The 15,296-nt window shown below is 37.2% G+C and overlaps 1 protein-coding gene across 7 annotated transcripts in view; it reads right to left on the reverse strand.

Annotated features, from left to right (window-relative positions):
* Positions 1-15,296, reverse strand: part of MYO3B (myosin IIIB) — a 290,878-nt gene that overhangs the window by 227,397 nt on the left and 48,185 nt on the right. The window lies entirely within an intron of this gene.

The following is a 15,296-nucleotide window of genomic DNA, read 5'->3' on the forward strand; positions in this document are numbered from 1 at the left end:
TATGATCTTTGTTAGGATTCTGACCTGGTCTTGTATTAAAGTATCATATAATCAATGAAAAACTTTCAATCCCTCCCCCCTTTTCAGGTCCATAGTCACAACTTTACAGGTTACACCACTGGAAAATTGATACTTGCTTCATTTCATTCTATAATTCTTGGTTATATGCACCCCGAGGGTCCTTTGGTTTCAAAGTTGAAAAAAAACAAGTAAAAGCTAGTATAAATGCATCACCGTCTCCTTCTCTTCATTGTCCGATAGTAAATAGCCATCACTTTCCACAGCATAACAGCTGGATACTTTTCAGTCATACTGGATGTTTTATAGAGATACTTCAGAAAAATGATTTACCACGATTCACTAATCTCAAGGAAAATCAATTATCTCCAAGTGAAAGTTTTAAAATAAAAATAGCTGATCCATCAATATGTATAGCTATTTAAAAACTTATATTTTACCTTTTAAAAAAAAAAGTAAGCCTGACATTCAAAGATGCTTTCACTATATAGTGAAATCAGTGTACCTGAGAAAATACATAAATCCTATTTATTTTACAAATACATATTTGAATAAGTTTACATCCAGAATAAGTATTCAGGTTCCATACTTATGCTTAAAAGACAGAACCACTACCTAAGAGATTTCTCTGGGTAACTATTAATACTCCTGATTCAAGGGGAAAATAGCATATTTCTTTAAAATGAAAACTAAATATTATTCTTGAATAAACAAACTACCCAAATTATAAATGTGTAGTATCCCCTCCATAACATAAATTATTTCCACACACACGCACAGCTTAGCCAGAGTTCAGATGCTTGTCTGTCTTTTTTTTTTTAAAAAAAATAATAATAGATAAGTGAGAATATTTCCAGCAGCAAAAATTGGAACTAGGAAAGTAGGAGCAAAATAGGAGAAAAACAGAATAAAGATACAGGACAGTTTAAAAAAAAATATTACGAATGTTTACACAAGTGTCCCAAACTGACAGGTTTTGGCAGGTTCCACACAGATAAGCAGGAAATTAATGCAAATCATATTTCAGCTGCACAATTTTGCAGGACACATTCTGCTTTTGAAGACAAAGCAATTGATAAATCACTTTATGGATTCATTTAAAAAAAAAGAAAAAAACATTAAGCACTAGCAAAGTAGCACAAGTTCATTTTTTAATGTTTAGAAAACAAGTTCCCCTTTTCGTTAGAAAAGGTTATTAGGATAATGCATTACGATAGTCCACACAGCAATATGTTAAACTTCAAGCAATGTAGTTAAAGCATTTACAGTAGGCTGACGATGGGGCAAATACTTGTATCAAGAGCAAAATGCATTGGGTGTTTACTTCCAAGTGAAACATAAGTGCAGGTAAACAAGAATACATTAGTTCCAAGTGAAATACGAGTCCCCTAAAATACAATATAAAACAGCTCAGTAGGGGATTGAAAAACCATTCAAATACTTGAATTGAGATCAATGTCAAACTTTTTAATGAATTCATGAGCTACAGAATTAAGGAATTTGGCAGCTTACGAGGTTTTATTATGCCGAATCTTACAAGTTATTTTCGTTCCATGATTAGTTTTTGTTATTAGCTATTTTCAATCAAGGTAGGAGGAAAAGTGCACTGTACAAATATTTCAAGAACCAGATGAATAAACACAATTTGATTCTCCATAGACAAGCTTCATAATACACATTTAATATATTTTAACTTTATGCTTTCCCGTGTAGGGTAGCATTCTGCTTTCTCATGGAGCTACCGAAGCAACTGAAATTAAAACTCTCTGGGGCAGCCAGAAATCAGTGTGAAGAATTTCTCATTTATCCATGTATTCATTATAAATTAATATATTGCTTTTATATCCCATCATTATTATTATTGGTGTGCATGTTACCTGGCAATGAAATTTAGCATTTAGAATATTCTGCTGTATAATTAGGTAAGATGGCACCTTCAAGTGTGATAAATTACCAACTAGGGACAACATTCTATTCCACTCTCACATAAAAAATAGTCACATAAGAGACAATGCTTGTAAGATGTACACCCCCTAACAACAAGGGATAAATTCCTTGGACTTTTTCATGCAAATTTACTTGATTTAAGGTTCCTCAAATCAGGAACTATGGAAAATGTTAAATGCCAATATTCACACTTTTCTTAAAATGTGTGTGTTTGTGTGTGCATGTGCATGTGCAAAACATTCAGATATATATATTAAGAAAAACCCAGTGTGTGTGTGTTATAAATTAGAATAAATATAGGTAGTCGTAGAGTTACAACAGTTTGTATAGTGATTATTCGAAGTTACAATGGCATTGAAAAATTGACTTATGTCCATTTTTCACATCTACTGGTAAATGACAGTTGCAGCATCCCCATGGATACATGATCAAAATTCAGATGCTTGACAATTGGCTTCTATTTATGACTGCTACGGTGTCTGGGGGGGTCATGCGATCAAGTTTTTGACAAGCAAAGTCAATGGGGAAACCAGGTTCACTTAACTGTTAAGTTAATAACAACTGCAGTGAGTCACTTACCAACTATGGCAAGAAATAAGGCAAAAGTCACTTAACTGTCTCACTGAGTAACAGAAAGTTTGGGTTCCATTATAGTCATAAGTCGAGGACTATCTGTATATACAGGACATACATTCTGCAATGTGTATTCGATAGAAAAGTAGGTAGAATTCCATTCTCTTATATGGAATTTAGGGTAGATTAACTCTATTGTGTTAGAGGGGATATTTTTGAGAGAAAAAAGCTAAACAAAATAAACTGAATAGGTGTAACATGCAGGCGTGGTGTTATCTCATCTGATCTGCAGTTGCTAATGTCATCGACAGAGCATCAGGAGGAAACATGCCGTAGTGCCTTCCACATTTCTGAATACATGTAAGAAAGTTAGCTAAAACAGTCAAATCCTCATGTGACCATCCTGCATTTAGCTTCTTCTTCACCTGGACAATGGCGCCAAGGACAAAACTCTCCTTTATTCAGGATTGCTGGATGACCACCAGTCTTTCAATTACTAGGCCTAGCTCAGATGTTCAAGACTTCCTTTCAGAAGTGGAAACAGTGCCTGCACGCATGTTTGCTATTGCAAAGTCCATTGATGAAAGCATGCCTGCTTGAATGAACTGTCAGAGATCAAATGTCACATATAAAAACTGCCAGATCGCATTCACCCTGTTTTTGGGAGAGCCAGTTCACACAAGCCAGCTGCTAAGTTTCTGCTCTGAGTAATTAAGCAATGAATCAACTTCAAAGAATGTCATAAAAGCATCGTCTTTAGCTCTATGCTTCCTGCTTTCTTCCCTTCTATCCAAGGCATTCTGGAATATTTTCAAGTAGAAGAACTTGCTTTGGTTACCATGGTGATAAACTAAAGCTAAAAATTACACATAATTGTTGCTGATGTCACTGTTCTCATAATGTTTCCAAGGCAACAAAGCACTTCCTTTAATGGTGATGTTTTATTTTTCCTCTCTATTGGAAGGCTTTTCCAGAAATGGTTTAGGAGAGCAGAAATCTAACTAGGTTGAGCTTAGCTAATAAGCCATTCGTAACCTTTCAATCATCATTAGTAAAGATGAGATGCAAAAGAGATAGTAAGGATGAGATATAAGCTGGGCTTCCCAAATGTACAGAACTATTTGTTTCCCTGATCCTCCAGGTTCCCCCCCCCCCACACACCCTCACAATTTTATAATCCTAGCCATTTATTTCAAGAAACTGAAAGAGTAGAATGAAAAATAATGATAAAGCTGCAATAGCTGCATCCATTGATATCAAAGAAGATGTTGGGGCAAGGGGCGGAATAGGAGAGTAATGGGACATAACTGTAAAAAATACTGTCGCTGCAGCATATGTTAATAATGGATGCTTACCACCATATTTAAAGAAAGACGTAAGCAACTGGCTCCAGAAAAATCCACCCTGGCTCTGTTCAATCAATTCTGTGGAAGGAGGGCACCAAGCAAAATTACCATAATTAATGAATCTAGTTTAGGATTTTTGATGAGATCAGAACAGTTGGGATTTGGGGAACCATGAATATGTTTTCCCCTTATGCTGCTACAAGTTGATGAGACTCAGGAAAGCTTTAGGTCCAAGCCAGCAGTGTTGGCTTCCTGGATTCCTGTGTGCGGATACTGCATTCCAGCAAAGATCAGACCTAATTTTAACTCTACTTTTTAAACCCGTTTCTACCTTTCCTCCTATCCTCAATGATGCCATGAGGTCACTTGAGAAAGGCCCCCCCAGAACAGTTTCCTTCTGCCCCCTAGTGGCAAGGGCCCTTAATCTCACAAAGCAACCAATGCAGAGCCAATCTATCTTAAGGCTGGCAATAGCAGCTGCCTGTACGTCACCTCTCAGGGTGTTAGATGTGTCCTTCACCACTTGGCTGCACGCATGCTGCAAGGGCCTGACCTTGTCTGCACACTATGTTTCACTAGAGCAAAACAAATTTGTGGTTACTGTATCGTAGCAGCTTGTACTTATTTATAGAATGGCTTCTGAACAGTAGTAATTTATGTAGGAATTGGCTGGCTGAAGTAGCATGAGGATGCACAAGGCAGGAAAAGGACCATGTATGGATTCACAGATCAATCCCAGCAGATAACTCAGTTCCTGTTTAAAACTACGAACACTGTGAATCTCTGAATGGCAGGAGCCATTTTACATACGGTGCTTCCCTGAGAATCTAGGCCTGACTGCCTTTGATTCAGGGAAGCCATAAGAAAGATAGGCACACTCAGCTTTCTCTTAAACATTTTAGGAAGCAGCAGTAATGGCAACAACAGAAAGAAACAAGGCAGCATTTACCTTATCTGCTTTGGAAAAGCGCCACATTAAAAAAAAAAGAGAGAGGGAGAGAGACAGTTTTACTTAGCTTGTTATTTTGAAATCTGGCTACACATAATGCAATGCATGAAATGCTTGCAAATGGTTGGAATAGAGAAAATGTCTTTTGGGTAGACGGGGGAAGCACCAATTAAATAATGGCTTCTTCTAAGCATCTTACAGTGAAGCTACTGTACTACTGATAATTTCAAAATCCAGGGTCAATCTGGTTTATCAAAATCTACTCCAAGCCTATTACAATTTACTCCAACTAGCAACTCTCTTGGGGCATGGTGGCATCATCATCATCATCTAATCTTTAGTGAGATTCGCAGCCTTTGGGGCTGGTTGGTAGCTCAACAGCTTGAGTCCTAACCAAGGACCTAGGAACTATTAAGGTAGCGTTGGAGCATATAAGCTGTTCCAAGTAGGGTGGTTTTTTGTAGAATCAGGGTATTCAAATCTGATAAATTCAGAATTTCCAAATAGCAAGGTAGCCCTTTAGGTATTACTCCAAGGGCTCCAATTACAATTGAGATAACACATGATTTCTTTTTCCAAAGTCGCTCAACTTCCATTTGTAAGTCCCGGTACTTTGTGATTTTTTACTTGCTGCGTGTCTTCCATTTGTGCATCACCAGGTATTGCAATGTCAATGAACCAAACCTTTTTCTTTTCAACTATTGTTATGTCAGGTGTGTGGCGTGGGCCAAGTGCCTGTCAGTCTGAATTCTGAAGTCCCACAAGATCTTGACTTTTTCATTCTCCAGAACCTTCTCAATCTGATGTTCCCAGTAGTTGTTACTATACTCAAATCCAAACATTTGGCACAGTTTCCACTGAATGATTTTAGCAATTCGGTTATGGCATTCTAGGTAGTCAGTTTGTGAAATTTTGCTGCACCCACTGATTAAATAGTCAACTGTTTCATCTTTCTCATTACAGAGGCAGCATTTGCTGTTGGTGGTGACATGCTGAATCTTTGCCTTCATGCAATTTGTGGCTAAGGCTTGTTCTTGAGCAGCCAAAATAAAGCCTTCAGTTTCTTTTTTTCAGTATTCCTGATTTTAGCCAATTCCAAGTAAGCTTTGGGTCAGCTTTGCCTTCAATACTTCTTCTTCTTCTTCTTCTTCTTCTTCTTCTTCTTCTTCTTCTTCTTATTATTATTATTATTATTATTATTATTATTATTATTAGTAGTAGTAGTAGTAGTAGTAGTAGTAGTAATAGTAGTTTAAAAAAACCTCCTGAATCAGGAGATGACAGGGACTGAAGTTGGATCAGCACAGAGATCTAAAGATCATTCCAAAATCAGTCCAGATTTCTTGCTTGATGCCCAAATGGCCAAACTCAAATTATCTTACTTTGGACACATTATGCAAAGACCTGACTGTCTGAAAGAGGAGGCCTTGATGCTTAGGAAGGTGGAAAGAAAGAGAAGGAAAGCCAGCAGTGAAGTGGATGGACTCAGTTCCAGTGATGATGGATGACGCACTGTTGGAAGATCTGAAAGAACAGACGAGGAACAAATTGTCCCTGAGAATATCTCTCTGTTGTGACTGGTCAATAGAAGCCTTAAAACAACTTAATGACACATAATCAGTCAGTGAATCATTCAAGGCTCCTTGTCATTAGCATCCTTCTTCAGCCTCATGTTTTGTGTTCAAGATGCTTTACAAACTGTAGTATCCATAGCATTTACTATCAGAATAGTGCAAAAGTGGAGGAGCACTTATAAAGAATTGACTATTCAGAACTGGGCAGAAGAGTAGGTCATTACCTGTACTTCAGATTAAAAGGACACCAGGATATGATCAGGGACTAGTCCTATACAGGGGCACAAAGAAAGGTATCCTTAGCGGAATGGTATGTAGATGAGCACTATGTCAACCATAACTGGTGAAGCAGGAAACATTAGGAAAGCAAAGAGGGTGGGATTCTAAGTGTCAGCTGCATCTGTCATACATTTCATGCTACCGTGAAAGAAATAGTGAGTGTTCAAAAACATTTTTGACCCTGCGATGATTGACACAGACTGGAAAACTGCAGCCTATTTCATATGTCTCTAGGGAGTTGATTATGAGAGGAAAAAAATAATGTGGTCAGATACGACTCTGTAGTCTTTAGATTTAGATCTTGTGGTATGTGTGTGTATTTATTTCCTGTTGAACAGAGTAATAAAATAACACAAGAACCTGTTTCCTCCTCTGATGTTTCATTATTTTAGTATCTGTAATCTTTTCTAACATGGTGATTAATCCACATCTTAATTGTTAGATAATGCAAGGTTTTTCAGTGAGGGAGTCTTTGGTGCTCTTTGAGCTTGTTTATTTTCTTGCAGAGATTTCATTATCCAAACTAGGTAACATCATTAGTGCTAGTAAGGAGTGTGGTTTGTTGTCAAGTGACTTGCTCTGTCAGTGTTGGTGGGAGGTGATCTTAGAGGTTCTCTCTCTCTCCACCCCACCCCCATCCTCGCCCTCTCTCAAGTGCCTATGAGGTTAGAACGCTGAACTGTTGTTGTTGCTGTAGTGTGGCGTGAACTCCCGTCACATGCTCCAGCTCCTGCCAACCCAGAGGTTCAAATGTGGACTACCACAAGTATAAAAAATGGGTATCACATAAAAGAAGCTCCCAACTGGGCATCCCTTGGGCAATGTTGATGTCATTGGCAAATCCTTTTAACTAGATGTCAGTGCTTCCGACACAGAAGTATTAGTATTAATATCTACCTTTCTCATAATTTATCACCCTGTGACATTATCATCAAGGATTAAACTTTCTCATTAAGATCCAAACAAGTTTGGAATATGCATTTATACTACAGCACTATCATTCTTGCTAAAGGAGTTGAATTAATATCCTGCTGAGATTCAGGTGATCCTGTAGAACAAATTTCATCATTTCTGATCCTTTGCGTTCTTGTACTCTGGATGACATATTGTTCTGGGAAGCTACTTTGAGAAAAACCATAGTACCATAGCTTATACAACAATAAACATATAAAGTAGCCAATGTTCTTAGGTTGCACTAAGAAGGAAAACAGCATTCTTCATTTATGCACTAACTTCATTTCATTTTGTTTTGTTTGCTTATGGTTGGTTTGGTTGTTATAGTTACAGGTTATAGTTATTTTCCTCTTAATTATATTCCTCCCACCCCTCAAATCACAGTTTTATTAATCGGGCAGCTTTTTTTCTGATCAAGACTAAGAATTTTTAATAAATACTCACATTCTCTTTCATCAAAATAAATTTTTGACTAGCTCATAAATCTCCCAAATAATGACCTCCAGTGCCTTCAAATAAACATAAATCATACCAAGAAGACATTCAACCATGAAATGATTTTGTTAACATGTCATCTGTCTCTAGAATGTATTTTCAAACCTTCAACAGAAGGATCTAAATTACAAAAGGAAAATTGTCCACCTAATGATGTTCATGGTGTGAGATCTGACTTTTTCAATCTCTTTCACCTGCATGTGTACAAATTGTAAAGTACTGTAAATCATAATCATTAAGCCAAATCTTCCCTAATGTTGAAGAAGTAATAGTTATTACACCATAACTAATTTTAAAAATGGAATAAGTCTACATATAATTCAAGTTATGCTTATCTGGTGCAAAGGATTGCTTCATAATAATATTCTTTTTAATTACATTACTGAAAAAGAATGATGGCTGAGGAACAACAACAGCAGTAGCAGTAAGCTACTTAGAGTCTGACAAGAAGGTAGTATATAAATCACTGTAATAAATAAATCTATTTATAGTGCAAACTCCTTCCCATCCCAGTTGTGCCTAACGCAAGATGATTTTAGGGTATTAAATAGCATTAATTGTTCTTAACTATATATCCCATGGGATAAGTGGCATTCTAACATGGAATTGCAAGTCATCTAAAGAATATTCCTTTAAACAACCACAATTTAAATTATATACATTACAAGTATTGCATCATGCTTTGTTAGGCTTAATAATTGTTATATATATTGTCCTTAATATATCGTCCTTTGTCTTTTTATACAAATGATGATATATTAAGGAATGTACATTATATTTATTATATTATAATATAATAGTTAGAGAATGCTAGACAGTTATGGAATTTCAATGTGATTATCTGGAATTTAATCTAACTGGATCTGGAGAACAACTTGCATCTGTCCTGTACATTTCTACATCCAAAATATACAGTAACAGAGAATTTAAATTTGTGTGAAATTATGTAAATTTTTCCAAATTTAGTGATCTGAAACAATTGTAATGTAAAGCTCAACACAGTGATACTTTTAAAACAACTTATTTTATTATAATCTCAATATGATAACCATGAAATCAGTGTTATAAGTGCATCAGTGGATCCAAACTTCAGTTACACAGAAGAGTGAATGAGAATCTCCATTGCAGGAATAAATAAATGAAATATATAAAGCACTATGCTCATTAGCTCTGATCCAATAACTGTATTCAGACATGATCTGATCAGAGGTGGTATTCAGCAGGTTCTGACAAGTTCTGGAGAACCGGTAGTGGAAATTTTGAGTAGTTTGGAGAACCAGTAAATACCACCTCTGGTTGGCCCCACCCCCATCTATTCTCTGCCTCCCCGGTCTTCTTTTGTTGCCCTGCACAGGAGAAGGGAGCTGGAAAGCAGGTTAGCGGGGTGGGGAGGGAATGGGGATTTTGCAGTAACCTTCTCCTGGAGTGGGGTGGGAATGGAGATTTTACACTATCTTTCCCCTGTCGTGCCCACCAAGCCACGCCCACCAAGCCATGCCCACAGAACCAGTAGCAAAAAAATTTGAATCCCACCACTGGATCTGATGATTACATATTGATAGTTTACTGTACCATAACAAAAACATGTCTTTAAGTGGCTCCAGTCTCACTTCCTCATTCTGTTCTCTGAAGCAGCCCCAAGGAAAAGCTTAGAAACATTATTAATAGCAGCTTGCTGATTTCTTTAAACCAGAAAAGTGGGGATTATATTACTACGGCTTAAATCAAGCAATTTTTAAACATGGACTATGGTGTTTGCTTGCTTGCTTGCTTTAATAAATCAGTTAAGATAAATTCTAGTTTATAGTACATTGATCGTCTAATTTTAGTAGAATACAGAATGGAATAGAAATAGCACTTAGACTTATATACCCCTTCACAGTGCTTTTTACAGCCCTCTCTAAGAGGTTTACAGAGTCATCCTATTGCCCCCAACAAACTGGATCCTCATTTTACCAACCTCAGAAGGACAGAAGGCAGAGCCAACCTTGAGCCTGGTGAGATTCAATCTGCCAAATTGCAGTCAACCAGAAGTCAGCAGAAGTAGCCTGCAGTACTGCACTCTAACCACTGCACCACCGCAGAATGGTCCTAATTGCCGATTAATGGTAATAAGAAGTGGTGGGTGAAGAAGTATGAGAATCTTTGGACAAGGTCAGCTTAACTTCAGAATGCTTTTACAGATGCAGGGATTTTTATACGGTGTCAATCAGTAAAAGTGACGTTATTTTTTTTTTTCTAACGCACCCCTAAATCTGCCCTCAAGGTCTCTTTGGGATGCATCTGCTCATCACTCTTATTGCCATGTCCTGGGCCTCACACAGTTCCCTCTAAAGGGGCTTTATCAAACTATTTTTATAAAGAACTGAACCTTGTTTCATCTGGGAAAGCATACGCAAACCTTTCTGCAAGCTGTAAGAGGTACAAAAGTAAACATGACTTCCAACTATCGTTGACAGAAAATGGTAGAGAGGATCCTGAAAACAAAGAGCCCACCTCCTTCTCTTAGGAGCATCATTTACAGTCCCTCAATTAGGAGGCAGTTCAGCCCAGTCAGCTAAAACAACGAGGCAGAATTAATGAAGTCAAAATAATAGGAAAAGAAAAGAAAAAAATAATGTTCTGCAAAAATGAGTCAAGTACAGCAAATCAATACTTCATAATGTTGCCTGTCCTGTTACTGAACTCAACTGACTTCATCTGTTTCCAGATAAAATGCTGCTCAGTTTGGCACTCCGTAACAATAATTACAGCAATATACAAATGTCCTGTCATGGTGGCAAAAGAGTTAAGATTGAATCTCAGCACTGGCTATTCATGCTCAAGGGCAAAACCATGGAATGAAAGTCACATACGGTTTGGCCCAGAGTCAAAATGCTCCTTTTGAGCCCTTTCCATCTATTCAGATATTTGGGCTAACAAACAATTGCTAAAGTAGAAGGCGTGTGCAGCTTAACTGAGAAATACCAATTGTTACAGCAGGGAAGGTCAGGCTGTTCCTAGGCAACTTTTAACTTTTTAAAAAACCAAGTTGTAGCAAGTAACTAAGAGGTTTTAGTCCTACTGTCCTGACATTCCAAGAAGGGCTTTCTAGGAAAAGATATTGAGATATTGTGGTGATTTCAGCGGGCCTTGAAGGAAACAGCTTAATAGACAATTAATCTAGGCATGGCATAGAGCCTGGATGTCTGAGTGACCGCCTGTCTATGACTACTTAGCACATTCCATTAGAGTGGATACGCTCCAAGTTTACAGCATCAAGAAAGCATGCCTCCTCTGTCATAGCCTCCACCTCTAGAACAGAACCCTTGACCAATATAGGGACAGCACCTTCTCCTCTGGGGTTCCAGAAAGCTCTTAAACTTCAGGTTAATGCATTTTTGAGGCCACTGTGATTTCTTGTTGTATTAGGTTTCATTTAGTCTGCACTGTCTGTGTTACAATTGGTTTTGCTAGTTTGTTTAGTTTTATAACCCAGAGTCTCTTAGAGTTGGGTGGCTACTACAAACTTAAATAAATAAGAGTAATAAGAGTAGACCCTGTTCAGTCTGGTTTCAGATCAGGGCAGAGAACTGAGATAGAACTGATTGTGCTGGTTGATAAGCTCTTGTAAAATCAAGATAGGAGAGCAGCAGCCATCTTGGCTCTTCTTGATCCATTAGCAGCTTTCATTAACAACAATCATGGTATCTTTCTGGATTACTTACAGGAATTAAGAGAGGAGGGCATGGCACTGGGGTTATTCTTCTCCTTTTTCTGTTGTTTGTTTGAGTCATTGCTAATAAGTGGGAAAGAATGAATCCAAAGCTTTGGATTTGTGGAGCACCACAGAGCTTTTGCTTCTTCTGTTTAATATCTACAGAAAGCTGATGATGCTAGGTGAGGTCATAATGATTTTGTGGTCATGTGTTATTACTACTATGCTGATTACACCCAGTAGATTACACCCCACTATGCTGATTACACCCAGTTTGTAGTCATGTGTTATTACTACTATGCTGATTACACCCAGATTACACCCAGTACTACTATGCTGATTACACCCAGTAGCTGATTACACCCTGATTACACCTTGTCTGACCAAGTGAATCAAATCAAAGCCTTGTCCCAGAGTCTGGTAGGAGTCTGGATGAAGAAAGAAAGACGTAGGCTCAGCCTTAACAAACCCAGGTAGCTATGGGATTATTCAATCCAAAAAGTTTTCTATTTTTAGTTTTGAATGGGATTGCAGTATTCCTATGGTCAGGAAAACCTTTGCACACATTCATTTTATGCTGCTTGAACCCATTCCCGGACTGAGAAGACCTTTGGGCAATTACTTACACCTTGGGGTTTTTTTTTTAATTATTGAGTCTGTCATCTGCACCTCTATAACTGTCTGGTTTGGTTCTGAAACCCAACAAGACAGACACAAACTTCAACAGATAATTAGAACTGCAGAAAAAACAATGGCTACCAACCTGCCTTCAATCAAGGACTTGTGTACTGCACAAGTCAAAAAGACGGCTGTGAAAATATTTACAGATCCCTCACATCCCAGACATAAACTGTTTCAACTCCTTCCCTCAAAATGACGCTATAGAGCACTGCACACCAGAACAACTGGACACAAGGAGAGTTTTTTCCCAAATGCCATCACTCTGCTAAATAAATAATTCCCTCAACACTGTCCAACTCTTTACAAAGTCTGCACTACTATTACTATTAATGTTCTCATCACTCCATATTGTCCATCCCCTCCCACTTGTGACTATATGACTGTAACCTCATTGCTTGTATCCTTACGATTTATATTGACTATTTCCTAGTATGATTTGATTGCTTATTGTACCCTCTGACTATTATTAAGTGTGGTACCTGATGATTCTTGACTCTTGACGAATGTATCTTTTCTTTTATGTACACTGAGACCATTTGCACCAAGACAAATCCTTGTATGTCCAGTCACACTTGGCCAATAAAGAATTCTATTCTATTCTAGTTACCTCATTGTCTTCTATATGGGGCTGCCTTTGAAGATCATTTAGAAGGTGCAGCTAACCAAAGTGTGGCAGCACGGGCAGTAACTGTGCAGCTCCTGAGTAGAATTTTGGGGTACTATTGAAAGTGTTAATAATCACCTATAAAGCTTTTCTTGGAATGGGACCTAGCTATCCGAGGAATCGTTTCTGTTTGTCCTGTAATTTTTGACAGACTTGGAATTCTTTGAAATCCACTAATTAAACAATACCATCTGAAAAGAGCCAGGAAGAAGATCTTCTTTTGCCACAATGACTGTTCTCTGGAAAAATCTGTATGAGTGTTTCCCTAATCTCGATGCCTCACAGCTTCAACCTCAAACTGTCTACCGTGGATCTCACCCCATTCCTAAGAGGTCCTTAAAGGGGGCGTGCATAAGCACACCAGTGTGTCTACCGTCCCTGTCTTACTGTACCCATTTATCTATATTTACTCCCTTTGTTCTTGTTTATGTTCATACTTATACTTGTTATCTTGTACATGTATGACCAACAAATAAGATAAAATAAATACAATAAAAATGATCTCATGGAAATGGGCTTCAAAAACCTGGCTCTTCTCCCAAGCCTTGGACTCAGGTTATTGTGAACTTCTTGTGGAATTTTTTGTGTGTTCAGGTTCTGTTTTTATAGGTTTTTTTCTGGATGTTTACTTATTTTTATTCTATATGCTATACTGTTTTGAACTGTTTTTCATACTGAAATCCATCAGAATTGTTAACAGTAATCTTAGAAATCTGATAAATAAATCCATTTTATATTAGCTATGTAATCTCATGTTCTCCTGACTTTTCTTAAAGCTGTTCATTCATTTTGCATTTGTCTATTAATGTATGGCTCTATACTTCCTGGTAAGCCTCAAGAAAAACATTTGTAAGAAATTAGCACAACGTTTTGGTAATTTGGTAATTTCTTCTTTGATATACTCATATACAAGAAACTTTTCCAGTTTCTTTTGTGACTTCTGTGAATATTCCTGATTGAGCTATACATTTTTCTCATGTAAAAGAATTTGGATTTTATTGTTGTTGTTTTTTTAAAGACAGCCATTTAAGGAGTTTTCTTGCTAAGTGTAGTATTTTGTCTCATGTAAGAAGTATAGAAAGTATTATTTTGGCATGCGAACTAAAGCACTCAATGGAAAGAATGAGATACATCATGGCCTGGAAGGAAAAAATTCACATGCCCTTTCCATACACCTTTCTTTGACCTGCTGATATTTGGCATACTCCATCAAGACTATTGTTCTTTCAAGCCATTTTCAACTTCTATCTGATAAAAATGTATGGGCATTAGTTTACATATTTGAACTCTCCCTCACTTTAATTGCTGCTGTGCGTTCTACAGGGCAATTTTTTTTTAAAAAAATGAATTGCTGTAAACAGTTTGAATAATCTCTGAAAGCAGCTCTTGGACCCAGTTGTGGGACAGAGATAATACTGTGCAGAATGTTGGAAAGCTTCATCTACATATAAATAGACTTAATCAGAAATGCAAATAGCAGTTGGGAGAACCGGGTAAAAAGCCCCATGATAATTGTGTGATTGTACGGATAAGAAAGGGTCAAATATTCCCATTGTCTAAGGTTTTAATTTTCTAATTGCCGGTGGGTATCTTTTCTTCTGAAAGTGGAACACAGAAGTGGCAGGCTATTCCAAATTGACAATCAGTTTAAAGCAAAGGCTTCAGAAAGCCTATTTATTATAAATGTCCGGCAATTAATTCATACTTCACAGTTGAAATCCCCTGTCTTTTGCTTCCTGCTAGGAGAAACAGACTAAACAAATCTTGTGGAAGGAAGTGTAGGTTCCTTGTACTTTCAAGTATGCTTAGAAATAATATCTTATTTTTTGTGTGAAAATAAAAGAAAGAAAATAGATGCTGCAGATCCGGCATACTTAAAAAGCTTCTATTTGAACCATTCAAACATTCTTCTTTCAGAAATAGCCCATTATAACATTGTATTTTTAGAGTATAATCTGCCCTTGTTGGGAAACAAATTATTTTTGAAATGGAAAGTGGTTTACAAAAGCTAAATAAGTCAATCATTTTTTTTAAAAAAAAAACCTTCTATAGTAAAAATCCGAATATTCTTTTTCTAAAATATCTCGCTGCTTATATTCAGACCTTCTCAACAGTAACG

The sequence above is a fragment of the Pseudonaja textilis genome, chromosome 1 (assembly GCF_049901715.1).
Source record: "Pseudonaja textilis isolate UNSWEBS1 chromosome 1, rPseTex1.2, whole genome shotgun sequence".
In the NCBI taxonomy this organism is placed as follows: Eukaryota; Metazoa; Chordata; class Lepidosauria; order Squamata; family Elapidae; genus Pseudonaja; species Pseudonaja textilis.